The 14,772-nt window shown below is 32.1% G+C and overlaps 1 protein-coding gene across 8 annotated transcripts in view; it reads left to right on the forward strand.

Moving 5' to 3' along the window:
• BICD1 (BICD cargo adaptor 1) overlaps nucleotides 1-14,772 on the forward strand; it is a 262,487-nt gene that overhangs the window by 1,311 nt on the left and 246,404 nt on the right. The window lies entirely within an intron of this gene.

The following is a 14,772-nucleotide window of genomic DNA, read 5'->3' on the forward strand; positions in this document are numbered from 1 at the left end:
TGATTAAATACAAATTTTAAAAGCTAATGTCTGGATTGCAGTAAAAATTCTTTAGATAATTAATAGATTTGAGTCTGGGGAAGTCAGTTTTAATTATTAAATTATAAATATTTTAGTCATATTTCTGAATTTTGTGTTCTTGTCATAAGGAGAAAACACAATATTGTTACTTTGCAAGGGCTTAGCATCTCTTTTGCTCCTGTCATTATTGTTATACTGTACAAAAGGAAAACAACTCTTATTGGATGATGATATACATGCCCTGTTTTCACCAGTGAGTGAAGTAGCTCTCTTCAGGTTGGACAAAGCGTCAAGGTAGAGATGAGGTCATCATGCCCAGTAAAAATTAAACTTCAGAACAGATGACCTGAAGAAATAATAAATCTTGAACTGGGATGTAACTGTGAAGTGTGGCTTTACATTTCAAATGATGTTATCAACTAGAAATAATGAATTGGTAGAGATAGAGATTGGACCTATGATTTAATTGATATAGGGAATTGCCAAAGGAGCCCTCTCTATCAACAGAAAAAGGCTCCTTCTCTGTAACTTGCCATCTCTGAGTGCTGAATAGAGCACTGAAAGAGTAAGAAATTTGTCCAATGTAACTTAACTTGCCCACTTGTCACACAAGCATTGCTCTAGAGTCGTTCTCAAAGTATGGTCTAGAGAATCCTGGGGATCTCTGAAACTCTTTTAGAGGATCTACAAATTCAGAAATAGTTTTTATTTCCAATATGGTAAATGTCTATAAATATAATCCAGATAAACAAAAACTCTTTAGAGAGCTCCTCAATCATTTTTAATAGGATAAAGATACTGAAAACAAAAGTTTGAGAACCACTGCTGAGGGTAGGTGGAATTTGACTCTTTCTCCCTTCCCCCTTAACCCCTTCATTCAAACTCTATCCACATTGCCTCATCTAAGATATCTACTTATTCCCACTGGAGTTTGTATAATTCTTGTTCTACCTAATATTTGGATGATTTTTGTTTTTATTTGTTTCATTCTAGTGTTATGGTTTCTTTGCTTATGGGTAACAATTGTGCAATTTACAGGCATAGAGAATTGCTTGGGATTAGTGTTTCAATGATTTGCCTTGCTTTAAGCAGTCTGTGGTCTAAAAGAGGGATTGATCCAAGGCCAGCTCTAGCCATTTCTCTACTTATGTCTTTTTTGGCATATTATTCTGTAATTATTCAATAAAATCTACCATGCTGAATGACAACAATAAAATATTAGTCAGGTTTTTTTTTAATCAAATCATTCAAACATCCTTAAGGTAAAATTTTTGTATTCTAGGTAAGTACTTAGTCCTTAGCTTTAGGTAAAGCTTAGTCTATGCTAAAAAAAATTTTTTTCTGGGATTTTGCTGTCTTGCTACATACATGTGTTTTCACATAGACATTTCCTAATCAATAGACATTCTTACAAGTAACATATATGTACTCACATACACACACACACATATAAAATTTATTATGTGCTGGGTATTATCCAAATATTATCTTCTTTTATCCATAACTCCAGAAAGTAGTTGTAATTATTATATCCATTTTACAGTTGAGGAAAATGAAGCAAACAGAAATTAAGTAAGTGTCTGAGGCTGCATTTAAACTCAGGTCTTTCTTATACTAGACTTAATGTTGTATAGAACACTATATCACACAGTTTTCACTTAATGAATGTTTGTTAAATTGTATTAAGAAATAAAATTTTAAAAGAATGAAGGCATAACTATGAAAAGGTAAACAAATTGATTATCTCATTTTTAACATTGACAGAAATGAGAAAAAAGGATCAGTTTAAGAGTCATTGTAAAGAAGAGTTGAACTTTATGATTTCAAAAAAAACTAATGAATGGCTATTATGGAAACATACTAACCTCCCTTCCCATATTCATTCGTAGAAATAGGAAATAATATTATGTCATTGATTTAACTTAAATTCTTTTTAGACTTAAATGAATGAAAACTCTAAAATACTTATTGTTCAAAGCTAAGCAGATAATATTCTGCCTTTTATAAATTCTTATCAAACTCTCCCCTCTTTCCAGCTCTTCTGTTACTGTTGAAGGTATTCAGCTTCTGTGTTATCCTTGACTCTTCACTCACATCCTCCCCACATATTTAAGTTTTGTCAATTCTCCTTTTTTTTTTTTTAGGTGAGGTAGTGGGGTTAAGTGACTTTCATAGGATCACACAACTAGTAAGTCTCTGAGGTCAAATTTGAACTCGGTTTCTCTCAACTTCAGGGCCAGTACTTTATCCATTGCACCATCTAGCTGCCTCTTCAGTGCCATTTTCACAACATCTCTTGTATACATCCTCTTCTTCATCTCACTGCCCCAAACCTCTTTTACTCTGATTTGTCCTCCCCTCGAATGTAAAACTTAATCTCCCTAAAACACAGATCTGACTATATTACTTTTTCCTAGATCTTCATTTTACTGTTCTTTGCACATAACATTACATGCATTTCCCAACTTTGTGGGAAAACTCTATGAAACTCCCCCTTTTTTTAAATAATTAAAGATTTTAAATTTTCATAACATATACATGAATAATTTTTCACCATTAACTGTTGTAAAGTCTTGTGTTCCAATTTTCCCCTCCTCCCCCCAACTCCTTTTCAGATTGCAAGTAATCCAATATATGTTAAACATAATAAAATATATGTTAAATCCAATGTATGCATACATATTTATACAATTATCTTGCTGCACAAAAAAAATCAAATCAAAAAAGAAAAAAATGAGAAAAAATAAAATAAAATGCAAGCAAACAATAACAAAAAGAGTGAAAATGCTATATTGTGATTCACACTCAGTTCCCACAGTCCTCTCTCTGAGTGTAGATGGCTCTTTTCATCACAAGGTCATTGGAACTGGCCTGGGTCATTTCATTGTTGAAAAGAGTTACCTCCATCAGAATTGATCATTGTATAATCTTGTTGCCATATACAATGATCTCTTAGTTCTGCTCACTTCACATATCTGGAATGTACTCCTCCACCTCTTCAATTTCCTGATTTCCTTCATGACTCACAATATGCCTCTCCTGAAAGAGGCCTTTCCTGGTTCCCATCATTGCTAGTGCCTTCCCTCTGAGTTTTTCTTCCATTTATACTCTATGTAATAATCTCTCTTGTACATAGTTATTTTCATGTTACTTACCATTTGCATACCAGGAACTCCTTGAGGGCGGAAGATATTTTTGTCTTTCTTTGTATCCTCAGTGCTTATAACTATGCTTGACCCATAGTAATTCTTAAATATATGTTGATTGTCAGGATACTCTTCATGGAAAAAGCCTGATCACGCTGGAAAAAACCTTTGAGTTTATCAATGGTAATATATAGTTTAGTTATGGTAGATAATTTTATTTTTGATGTCAGCATACAAATACTTTCACTATTCTTAATCCCCTTTGTGATAGTCTGTGTTTTATTCAACCTAATTCCTTGATACTTTAGTTCTAATATTGGAATGACACAAAATACTCAGTTCATTTATAAACCCTATAAATTGTAACTAGAAGCTATAATAGATAGAGAGATTTTCAGAAGCAAGATATATCTATTTCCCTTTGGACTTATAGAATTAATAAATTTGTTTCTGAAAGCCTTTTTCCAAATCCTGTTGATTCTACCCTTGCAGCATCTCTTCTTTGACACTGCTACCTTGGTAAAAGCCTTTATCCCTTCATAATAATATTATATTAATCTTTTAATTGGCCTCTAGTTGGTGTACTTGGTTTCCCAAGTCTTGCCCTGTTCTAGTTCATACTCCACTCCACCTTTAAAGCCATCTTCTCAAAGCTCAAGTCTGACCATATAAGCTCTATTTCATGAAGTCCTTTGCCTTTCTGTTACTTGAAATATCAAATATGTTTGATTTTTAAAGCCCTTCATAATCTGGCCCCTTTCTACCTCTTCAGGTTTCATTTCCTCTCTCTCACCTTCAAAGAAATTCTTGGTATTCCTGGAATTAGATAATTCAGAGTCTCCCCATTTCTTCCTATCTTATTCCCTTTCACATAGTGTATGATCAGTGACTAACATTTTTGATGTTCTTGACATGAGATGCTGTGTGTCTTGACTCTGTACATTTTTGCTGGTTATTCCCTGTCCTTAGGACATTCTCTCTAATTAATCATCTGTCTTTTGGGTTTTCATGGCTTATTTCAAGTCTCAGCTTTTAGATTTTATCTCACATTCTAGAAGAAGCCTTTTATTGTTTCCCTTAACATAATCCATTCCTTCTGTGATTATTTTCAGCTTATCATATCTATTTATTTAGCTTGTTGTATGTAATTGTTTGCATATTATCTCTTTCATTAGACTGTGAGCTCTTTCAGGGCAGGAATTGTTTTTAGTTTTCTTCATGACCCCAGCATTTAGCACAGGCACATAGTAGCCACTTCTCAATATAGTCCTAGGGAGTGTTCCTTCCAGGTCTAGTGCTTCCTTCTTCCATAAGGAAATGCATCTGGTCAACAGAGCTGGGAATGGTGCCTTGTTGAGGGGCTTTGGGACATCTATAAAATGAAGAGCACGTGGGTGAGCTTTTTTTTTTTTTTTTTTTTTTGGAATTAGATAAACAGAAAACACATATGGCCTGAAGCCATCACGAAACTGTTTCAATCAGACTTTGGAGAGAGTTTCCTTGGTTTTTAGGAAATCATCCGCTTAATCTATATGGCAAGGGAAGGGGAAAAACTGCCCTGAAATGTCTTGCTTACCATGTTATCTAATAATGTATCTAATGTATGTCAGTAATAGTAGTCTGAAGAAGTAAATTCTTCAGAAATAGTTCAGTAGAATAATTAAATTAGAAAAAAATTCAAATTAATTTCTTCTTGGTCTGATCTAATTTCTTTAGATTGTAGTCTATTGTTTTAACCTAGAAAGATTTGCTGGAGAACTCTTTGGACATGAAAAATTGAATGAACTTAACATGATCATAATTTCCCCCTTCTAATGATTTGGATATTGTTCAAGGTTATTAATCCACTATCTATGTTATTAGTAACATTTCTGATAACTGGAAAAGAATGTGAAATCAGTTCGTCTCAATGGACAATACTGATTTAGGAATTAGATTTCTCATTTTGACATGAACAGGCAATGTAGCATGACTTGACCTCTTAAGGTATAGAAATAGGAGACGTGTGATCTTTTTAGATTGTCTATAAGTTAGAGTTTTCCATAGGGCATCTGAAAATCAAAATCAGAAATTAGACTTTCAGCTCAGAGAATGGTATCTTGGAAACTGTTAAGTATTATATAAATGTCAGCTGCAATGATAATCAGGGAAGTATAGGACATTGACGTGTCATTTTTTGCTTGTTCCACAGGTGATAAATATGTGTGTGTGTGTATGTGTGTGTGTGTGTGTGTATTTCTATATATAGCTACATGTATATGTACATATAGACACATATACAATAGATATTGAAATTTTGGAATTGTTTTGTTCAAATGTGTGAAAAACTAATTTTATATTAAAATGTGATCATTTAAAATATTAATGTAATTATTTTAATTTGTATGTAATTTAATATGTAAATAAAAAAATATAGGCAGTTTGTAACTCACAAATTTGTGCCAGAATTTGGCTACTGCTGTAAACACAGTGTTTCTGTGCGTGGTGTTTACTTTGAGGGAGCTCTGAGAGAAACGTGCATCCAGGCCTGAGTGGGCTGTTCAGTTGTACTGATGGGACATTTTGTATTCATGTCATGATTAAATTGCTGATGACTGAAGAAAAGCCATAGTTCCTATATCATTAAGTGTGTCACTGATGGCCAGAAAAATACGTAATTGCAATTGAGTTCTATAGTTCAAAGTCCACTATCTTATCTGAAAGATCTTCAGCAAAGATCGTGATGTTCTTTGATAACCGAGTCTAGTGTTTCATATTCCTTACTGTCAAAATCTAGTTATTCTATGCTTCCTTTATATAAGAAAATTTTATATATACATATACATGTATTTCTATTAAATATTTGATAAATTAATGGGTTTTTTGGTTTATTTTGCTGAGGCAGTTGGGGTTAAGTGACTTGCCCAGGGTCACATAGCTAGGAAGTTAAATGTCTGAGGCTGGATTTGAAGACAGCTCCTCCTGACTTCAGAGCTGGTGCTCTATCCACTGCGTCACCTAGCTAACCCTTAAATTAATGTTTTATTAGATTTTACTCAACTAATAGTGAGCCTTTATTACTGGAAGCATTCATCTAACATTGGATGCCTTTTGAGAATATTTTAGAAAGGAATGCTGGTTTGGATTCTTAATTGGGCTGGATAACTTTTAAGACTTTAGGAATTATTGGAAAGTGAGGATTGGTGACAGTAATAATAGTTAATATTTATGTAGTGCTTTATAGTTTATAGAGTTTTTCCTCACAACAACCCCACAAGGCAAGTAATACAAACATATCCACTGGACTAATAAGGAAACCTAGGTACAAAGAAATTAAAGGTTATACATTTGGTTAATAAGTGGTAGAGTTGGAATATGGGTCTTCTGATTTGAAGCCTGAGACTCTTTCTACTACAACATGTAGCCTTCTTAGTTATATATTTAATTCTTTTCTATATAGATGAAATTACTCAATACTTTTTAGACAAATAACCCAACATTATTAAACAACTCATGAGGCCAAGGTATACAATGAGATACTAAATTTAGCTTTCTAGTCCAAGAAGTTGTATAATATCTGTTTTTTAAAATCTTCTTTGTCTAATTTTTATTGTTTCACTGCATGTATTTTTTTATTTTGCCAACTTTTAAAAGTTTACAAATATTTTTAAATATTTTCAAAAAAAACCTTAAAATTATTCTAACTTCAACAAGTTAATTTCTTATCTGGGTATACATTCTACTGTTTAAACATTTGGTTAAAGAAATAGATTTAGATCTGGAGGAAGTCTTTTTTCTTTTTAATATTTTATTTTTTTCCTTACATATAAAACCAATTTTTAACCTTTGCTTTTTTTTTTTTTTTTTTTTTTTTTACAATTTTGAGTTCCAAATTTTTTGAGTTATATTTTTGATTTCTAATTTTGAATTCTCTCTCATATTCTCTCCCATCTGTCCTCATTGAGAAGGCAAACAATTTAACAAAGGTTGTATATGTGCAGTCATGTAAAACATTTCCTTATTAGTCAGGATGTAAAAGAAATACAGGCAGAAAAATAAATGTAAAAAACCCCAGCATGCTTAGATCTACATTTAGATCTATCACTTTTTTCTCCAGAGATGCCTGGCATTTTTTCATTATGAGTCCTTCAGAATTGTTGTGGGTATTTCTGTTGCTGAGAATAGTTAAGTCATTTACAGTTGAGCATCATACAATGTTGCTATTAACTGTGTACAATGTTCTCTTGCTTCTGCTTACCTCATTTTGCATCAATTCATGTAAATCTTTCCAGTTTTTTTCTGAAAGCATTCTGTTCATCTTTTATTATAGCACAATCAGATTCTATCATAATCATATGCTACAACTTGTTCAGACATCCCCCAATTGATGGGCTTACCCTCAATTTCTAATTTTCAACTACAAAAAAAAAATTGCTCTAAATATTTTTATATAAATTTGCCCTTTTCTTTTCTTTTGGATCTCTTTGGGATATAGACTGCTCAGATGCCGGGTCAAAGGGGATGCACAATTTTATAGGCCTTTGGGCATAGTCTTGAATTGCTTTCCAGAATGGTGGGATCAGTTCAGAACTGATGGAAGGGATCTTAGTTCAGTTTTGTTTCTCAAGAAGCAGAGTCATACCTACCTCTACTCTGAGATACAGGATTTAGTGACGGAATGCAAACATTTGATTAAACACTCATTCACACTAAATGATAGGAGTCATGTGCTTTTGCCTCAGCCTCTTGGGTCTCAGTCTCATTAAGACAATGTTGGGAAACCAGTATTAGGAAATAAGCATTTTCCATAAAGCTCTCTTCAGAATAGACTTAGAAGCCCTAATTCTTGTGCATTTTTTAAAAAATTAAGGCAGGAAAAAATCACAAAAAACTTTAGAGCTGTGTACATCTGTAGGAATAAAGGGTAGGCAAATCCTAGGAACTTTTGGATACTTTAATATAAATGAACCAAATCAGGATATAGTGGTTTGTAGAATTCCTTAGTATTAAGGGATGCATTTATGAATTCTCCAGCTATTCTGTTTCTGTCTACTGACTTCTCTCCTTCCTCTAATAGAGAAATTATTATCTAACCAGCCTGTATCAAAGTCCTTCGGCTTTAAGGAGGGGGAAAAAAATCCCACACTGAAATGTAACTTTTATTTGTCTGCTTGCATTTTTAAATCTTAGAACTCAGAATAAGCCCACTTACATTTTAGAAGAATACATAGTAGCTGGAGGAATTTCCTTAAGAACCTTTGTTGCATGGCTTTGTGTGGGTTGGTAATACAAGGTTCAGAATGCTAGCTCTTGTTTTTTTTTCCTTTTTAAAAACTGTAGACTAATGTGAAATGAAATGCCATTCTCTCCAGAATGGCTGAATAAGTTCACAATTCCATCAACAACAAATTGGTGTTCCAATTTCTCCACATAATCTCCAATATTTGTCATTTTCCCTTTTAGTCATATTAATCAATTTGATAGGTATAAAGAGATAACTTAGAGTTATTTTAATTTGCATTTCTCTAATCAATAGTGATTTGAAGTATTTTTTCATATGACTATAGATAGCTTTGATTTCTTTGTCTAGAAAGGCCTGTTCATATCCTTTGACCATTTGTCTATTGAGGAATTACTTGTATTCTTATGAATTTGACTCAGTTCTCTATGTATTTGATAAATGAGGCTTTTGTCAAAGATTTGCTATAGTTTTTTTTCATAGTTATGATTCCTGTGTATTTCCCTCCATCCTATTTTCCTCTTGTTTATTCTACACATTCTTTCTTTCTCCTTTTACTAAAGTGTTTTGCTTTTGACTAGTGACTCTCTCAAGTTCTCTTTCTTCTATTAAGCCCATCCCTTTCTCTTATGTCCTTTTCCTCTTACTTTCCTCTAGGGTAAACACAACTGAGTAGGTTTCTCTTTTAGCCAGTTCTTATGAGAGCAAAATTCCAGCCTTCCTCCCTTATTCCCCATCTTGAAAGCCCTTTTGCATCTCTTTTATGTAAGATAACTCACTTTATTCTACTGATCTTTTCAGCAGGAATATTTGAAAATCCTCTATTTCATTGAATATCTATTTTAAATCCTGAAGGATCATACTCAGTTTTGCTGGGTAGGTGATTGTAATCCACGCTCCTTTGCTTTCCAGAATATCATATTGGAAAACCCTCTGATTCGTTAAGGTAGAAACTGCTAAATCTTATGTTATCCCAATTATTACTGTACAATATTTATGTTGTTTATTTCTGGGTGTTTTTGACCTGGGAGTCCTGGAATTTGGCTAAAATATTCCTATGAATTTTCATTTGGGGATCTCTTTCAGGAAGTGATTGGTGGATTCTTTCAATTTTTTATTTTACTTTTTTTGAAGGATAATGTCTAGTCTCTTTTTTGATCACAACTTTCAGGTAGTCCAGTAATTCTTAAATGATCTTTCCTTGATCTTTTTGCCAGGCCAATTGTTTTTTCAAGTGAAGCATTTCACATTTTCTTTTTTTTTATTCTTTTGATTTTGTTTTGTTGTTTGTTGATGTGTCTACTTGCCAATACTAATTTTTAAACAATTATATTCTTTAATGAGTTTTGTGCTTCCCCTTCTATTTGACCAATTCTACTTTTGATAGAGTTCTTTTCTTCAGTGAATTTTTGTACATTCTCTCTCCCCATATAGCCAGTTCTGTTTTTTTTAAGAAGTTCTCTTCATTGAATTTTTGTACAACTTTTTGCTTTTAGCCAATTGTTTTTTTAAATGTCATTTTCTTCCTTTTACTACACTAGTAACTCTTTTTTTCCCCCATGATTTTTCTTGGATAACTCATTTCTTTTCCCAGTTTTTCTGCTATCTGTCTTATTTGATTTTAAAAATCCATTTTGAGCTCTTCTAGGAATTTTTTTTGGGGGGGTTGGAAACCAATTCATATTTTTCTTTGACTTTGATGTTTTCTTCTGAGTTTATATTTTGATCTCTGTCACCATAGTAACTTTTTATGATCAAGTTCTTTTTTTGTTGTTTGCTTATTTTTTTTAGCCTATTTCTTGATTTTTAATTTTATGTTAAAGTTGGGCTTTGCTCCTAGCTTGATTAGGACTTTTTCAGAGCTAGTTCTTGGTTCTGTAAGTTTTCAGTTCTTCCAAAGTGGTATAATTTAGGGAAAATTTGTTAGTCTCCTGGTCTGTGCTCTGCTCTGTGAGGGACTTCAAACATTTTTTCTACCCAGAAATGTGATTAGGGTCTATAGACTCCTGTGGCCACAAATTCTGTTGTATCCATTTTTTGGATTCAGGATTATGCTTAGTTTTTCTGGGTAATAGGAATTTTGGCCACAGCCCTCCTTTTTTTTTTTTTTTTCCCCTCTTTGATATACAGTGTTCTAAAATCTGTAATCTTTTAATGTGGTTGCTGCCAAGTCTCATCTGATTTTAATTGTGGCTCCACTATATTTGATTTTTTTTTACTTATTGCTCATAAAATTTTCTTAAGCTGGGGTTTTCAGAATTTAGCTATTATGTTTCTCTAAGTTTTCCTCACAGGATCTTTTTCAAGTGGTAATTGGTGAATTTTTGTCTAGTTTTACTTTCTCCTTATGTTCTAGCATTTCAGGACAATTTTATTTAATTTTTTTTTTTGCATTTTTGTATCAAATTTCTTTTTTTGATTGTAGCTTTCAGGTAATTCAGTTATTCTTGTGTTTTCTCTTTTTGATCTGTTCTCTAGATCAAGTTGTTTTTCTTATGAGATGTCACAATTCTCTTTTATCTTTTTGTTCTTTATATTTTATTATTTCTTGGTCTTTTATAATTTTACCAACTTCCACTTACCCAATTCTAGTTTTCAAGGAATCATCGGCTTCATTAAGATGCTGTTCCTCCTTTTCTAGCTGATTAACTTTCTTTTCATAATCTTCTTGTTTATCTGGGATTATTCATTTTTTTTTAGTTGTTCCTAAATCTTCCTCATTTGGTTTTTAAAGTATGTTTTGAGTTCTTCTATGAATTCTTTTTGGGTGAGTGTCCATTGATTGTTACTCTTTGGGGTATGAGAGTTTTTTTTTTTTTTTTTTTGGTTCAGTATTCTCCTCTGAGGATAAGTCTTGTTCTTCTCAGAGTAACTTTCTCTGGTTACATTCTTTTTCCTTTGCCTACTCTTTTAAAAAAAAGTATAGCTGATTGGTTTAATGATCAATTCTAGTTCAATTCTAGACACATGAAAGCTATGTGTCACTTACCCTCCAGTTCTTCTCAGTTAAATATTTAAGACTATAAGTTACAGATAAGTTGCTGGCATATGTTAATGGAGAGAATTTCTACAGAAAGAAATAACCTACACAAAAGACACCTGTTCTGGTCAGTAAGAGGACTACTATATTTTTCTATCACTGTTTTAATATCTTTTGCATTATGACTATCTGTGTATGTGCTGTATCCTCCTACCTCATTTTAACCTTTGTAACAGCAGCAGCTGTATTTTTCACTTTTCTTTCTTCCCCATTGTTTAGTATGGTGCACATAGTAGGCACTTCACATTTGTTGATTTGATATCTCAGATAATATTTAAAACAATGATCAATTTTTTTATTTTGTGGAGAACATAATTATAAATATGGTGATCAAATAATTTAAAATGAGTTTTGATTCACTTTGAAATCATCCTTGTAGCTAGAACTCTATATTGTAAGCTTTTCTTGAATAAAGAAATACATTTTTGTGCTCGGTGGCACTGAGTTAGATATGTGATAGGTGCTTAGTATTTATTTAATGATTTGTCACCTCTGTAACTAGATTTCCCCAGCAAAATTTGCCAAGACTTTTGGAAAAAGCTGGTAGTAGAGAAGGTGACTCAAGGTCACTTCTAGATTTTTCTTAGAGGCTTCATTCCAGACTTAAGCAACAGGACCATCTGTTCTCAACTCTAAAATGGATCACAACAACCTATCCCTTTCTATATTACTTTCTTTGGAGTGTATTATTTCCTTGCTATACTGTAATTGTCAATGAGTAGGAGTTCCACACTGAAGCCAAGTCATGTGTTATATGCTGTATTATTTTGGAACAAATGATTTCTTTTCTATCAGGATCCTGATTTATCGGGGAACTATGGTTCTTTCCAAAGAGCATTATCATCTTCTGAAAACAGATAGTAGCTGAATCACATTCTGAGATTTTGAAAATGTAGAGAAACAATCCTCTTTTCCATATTTAAACAATGCTAAGATCATAGTTCTATATAATTAATTTCTTATTTCACCAGATTCTTTTTCTTTTGCAGGAAGACGTTCTATCCAACACAGAAAAACTGCATAAATGCTTATTTTGTGTAACGCTCTATGAGCTTTTGCCAGGAGCTTTAGAAAAAGGTGTCCATTTGTAGAATCTATGACTGTAATTAGCATCCATAAAATATAGCAGCTTATCATCTTGATGCTAGCAAGGGAAGAATGAGCAATTTGAGGAAAAGAGTTTTCCAGGAATAGTTGACCATTTCCTATCTGCTTTTCTATTGTAAATTCTGTATAATTAATGATTGAATTAATTTTGAAGCCAGTGGTAATTCTTTATAGGAAAAAATGCCAATAGTTTTCAAAAAAGTATTCATTATATACAATAATAAATATAGAGACCCTTGATAGTTTAACCTTGAGTTTTATGTGTGTGTTGGTATATTTTTTTGGAAAGTATTTATAGGAAATTATTTATAAAACTTGTAGAAATCCAAACACTTTGAAAGAAGTGTTTACTTCTTATCATATAGCAGTGAATACAACATTGTTCCTTGTAACTAATGGGCACTTTAAAATGCTAAGTTGGATTGAAGCCAGCCAACTATTTTGCCAGTAAAATGTAGATAAACAAATGAGATCATCCTGTATATAAAGATCATCAGTTTAATTTAAAGTTTGCTGGTATAAATCAAATCAAAATAAGTCCAAAAGTAACGAAAGCATACTCTTCCTAATTACTTTGTCCTTGGCCTGAAATCTTCCTGTGCCTAATTGTTTTATATTATTATTCCCATAATGATTAATTCCAATTAAATTAATTCCAATACTATATGGACTATTTGGGAAAATAAGCAAAAAAGGAGTCCTACCAAATTTCTTTTGTGACACAAATATAGTGCTGATACCTAAATCACATAGAACCAAAAGCACACACACAAAAAAAGTGTAGACCAATTTTCCTCATGAATATTGATACAAAAATTTTTAAATAAAATACCAGCAAAGAGACAACATCAATATATCACAAAGATTGCACTATGACTAGATGGGATTTATATCAGGATATAGGCTTGGTTCAATATTAGGGAAATTATCAGCATAATTGACTTATAGATAAGAAAAACAACAAACATATGACTAGCTCAATAGCTGCCCTGGCAAAATATGACATACTATAGAGCACAGGAATAAATAGCACTTTCCTTAAAATGCTAACTAATTAAATAAATAACCTAATTAAATCTAAAACCATCAGCAATCATTACCTGTAAGGGGATAAGCTAGAAGCCTTTCTAATAAGACTGGGGTGAAGTAATCATTATTATTCACTATTATACTCAATATGCTAGTTATAATAGTAAGAGAAGAAAAAAGAAATTGAAGGAATTAGAATAGGCAATGAGGAACCAAAACTATTACTTTTTGCAGATAATATATTATCTGCAAATGTAATGATATATTTAGAGAATCCTAAAGAATCAATAAAAACTAATTGAAATAATAGACAATTTCAGCAAAATTGAAAGATATAAAATTAATCCTCATATTACCTTAAAAGATTAGTAGAAAGAGATAGAACGAGAATATAATATAATAATATAAAATTGAGATTCTGTCTGTCAAGACAAATCCAGTAACTATAATGAATACAATTATAAAACATTTCTCACACTAATAAATCCAGATCCAAACAATTGGGGGCCACTGTGTGATGTAATGGATAGCATGCTGGGCTTGGAGTCAGGATGACTAAATTTTTTGAGTTCAAATCTTACCTGAGACACTTATTAGTTATGTGAACTAGAGAAGAAAATGGCAAACCACTCTAGAATCTTTGCCATAGAAACCCAAATTGGGGACACGAGTAAAATGAGTGAACAAGAAAAACAAACAATAGGAGAAATAATAAAAATGATCATTATACCTAAATTAACGTACTTATTCAGTGACCTACCAATTAAACTACCAAAAATTATTTTATAGAGCTATAAAAAATAATAAATTCATATAGAAGAAAAAAGGTCAAGAATATAAAAAAAAAATCAATGGGAAAAATGGGAAAGAAGGTGGCCTAAAAGTATCAGATCTCAACCAGATCAAAAATTGATACAAATCAATACTCATCAAAACAATCTAATGCTGGCTTCGAAATAGAGTGGTGGATTAGTAGAATAGATTAGGTACATAATACATGGTAGTAAGTGACCATAGTAATTTAATTTTTGATAGACCCAAAATCTATGTTGTTAGGACAAGAACTTATTTTCTGACAAACATTTCTGGGAAAGCTAAAAAAACTATTCAGCAGAAATTAGATATAGACCAACATCTTATGCCATATACCAAGGTAAGATCAAAATGAGTATATAATTAAGACATAAAGGAATTATATCAGAAGCAAATTA

Source organism: Antechinus flavipes, chromosome 5 (genome assembly GCF_016432865.1).
Source record: "Antechinus flavipes isolate AdamAnt ecotype Samford, QLD, Australia chromosome 5, AdamAnt_v2, whole genome shotgun sequence".
Lineage (NCBI taxonomy): Eukaryota > Metazoa > Chordata > Mammalia > Dasyuromorphia > Dasyuridae > Antechinus > Antechinus flavipes.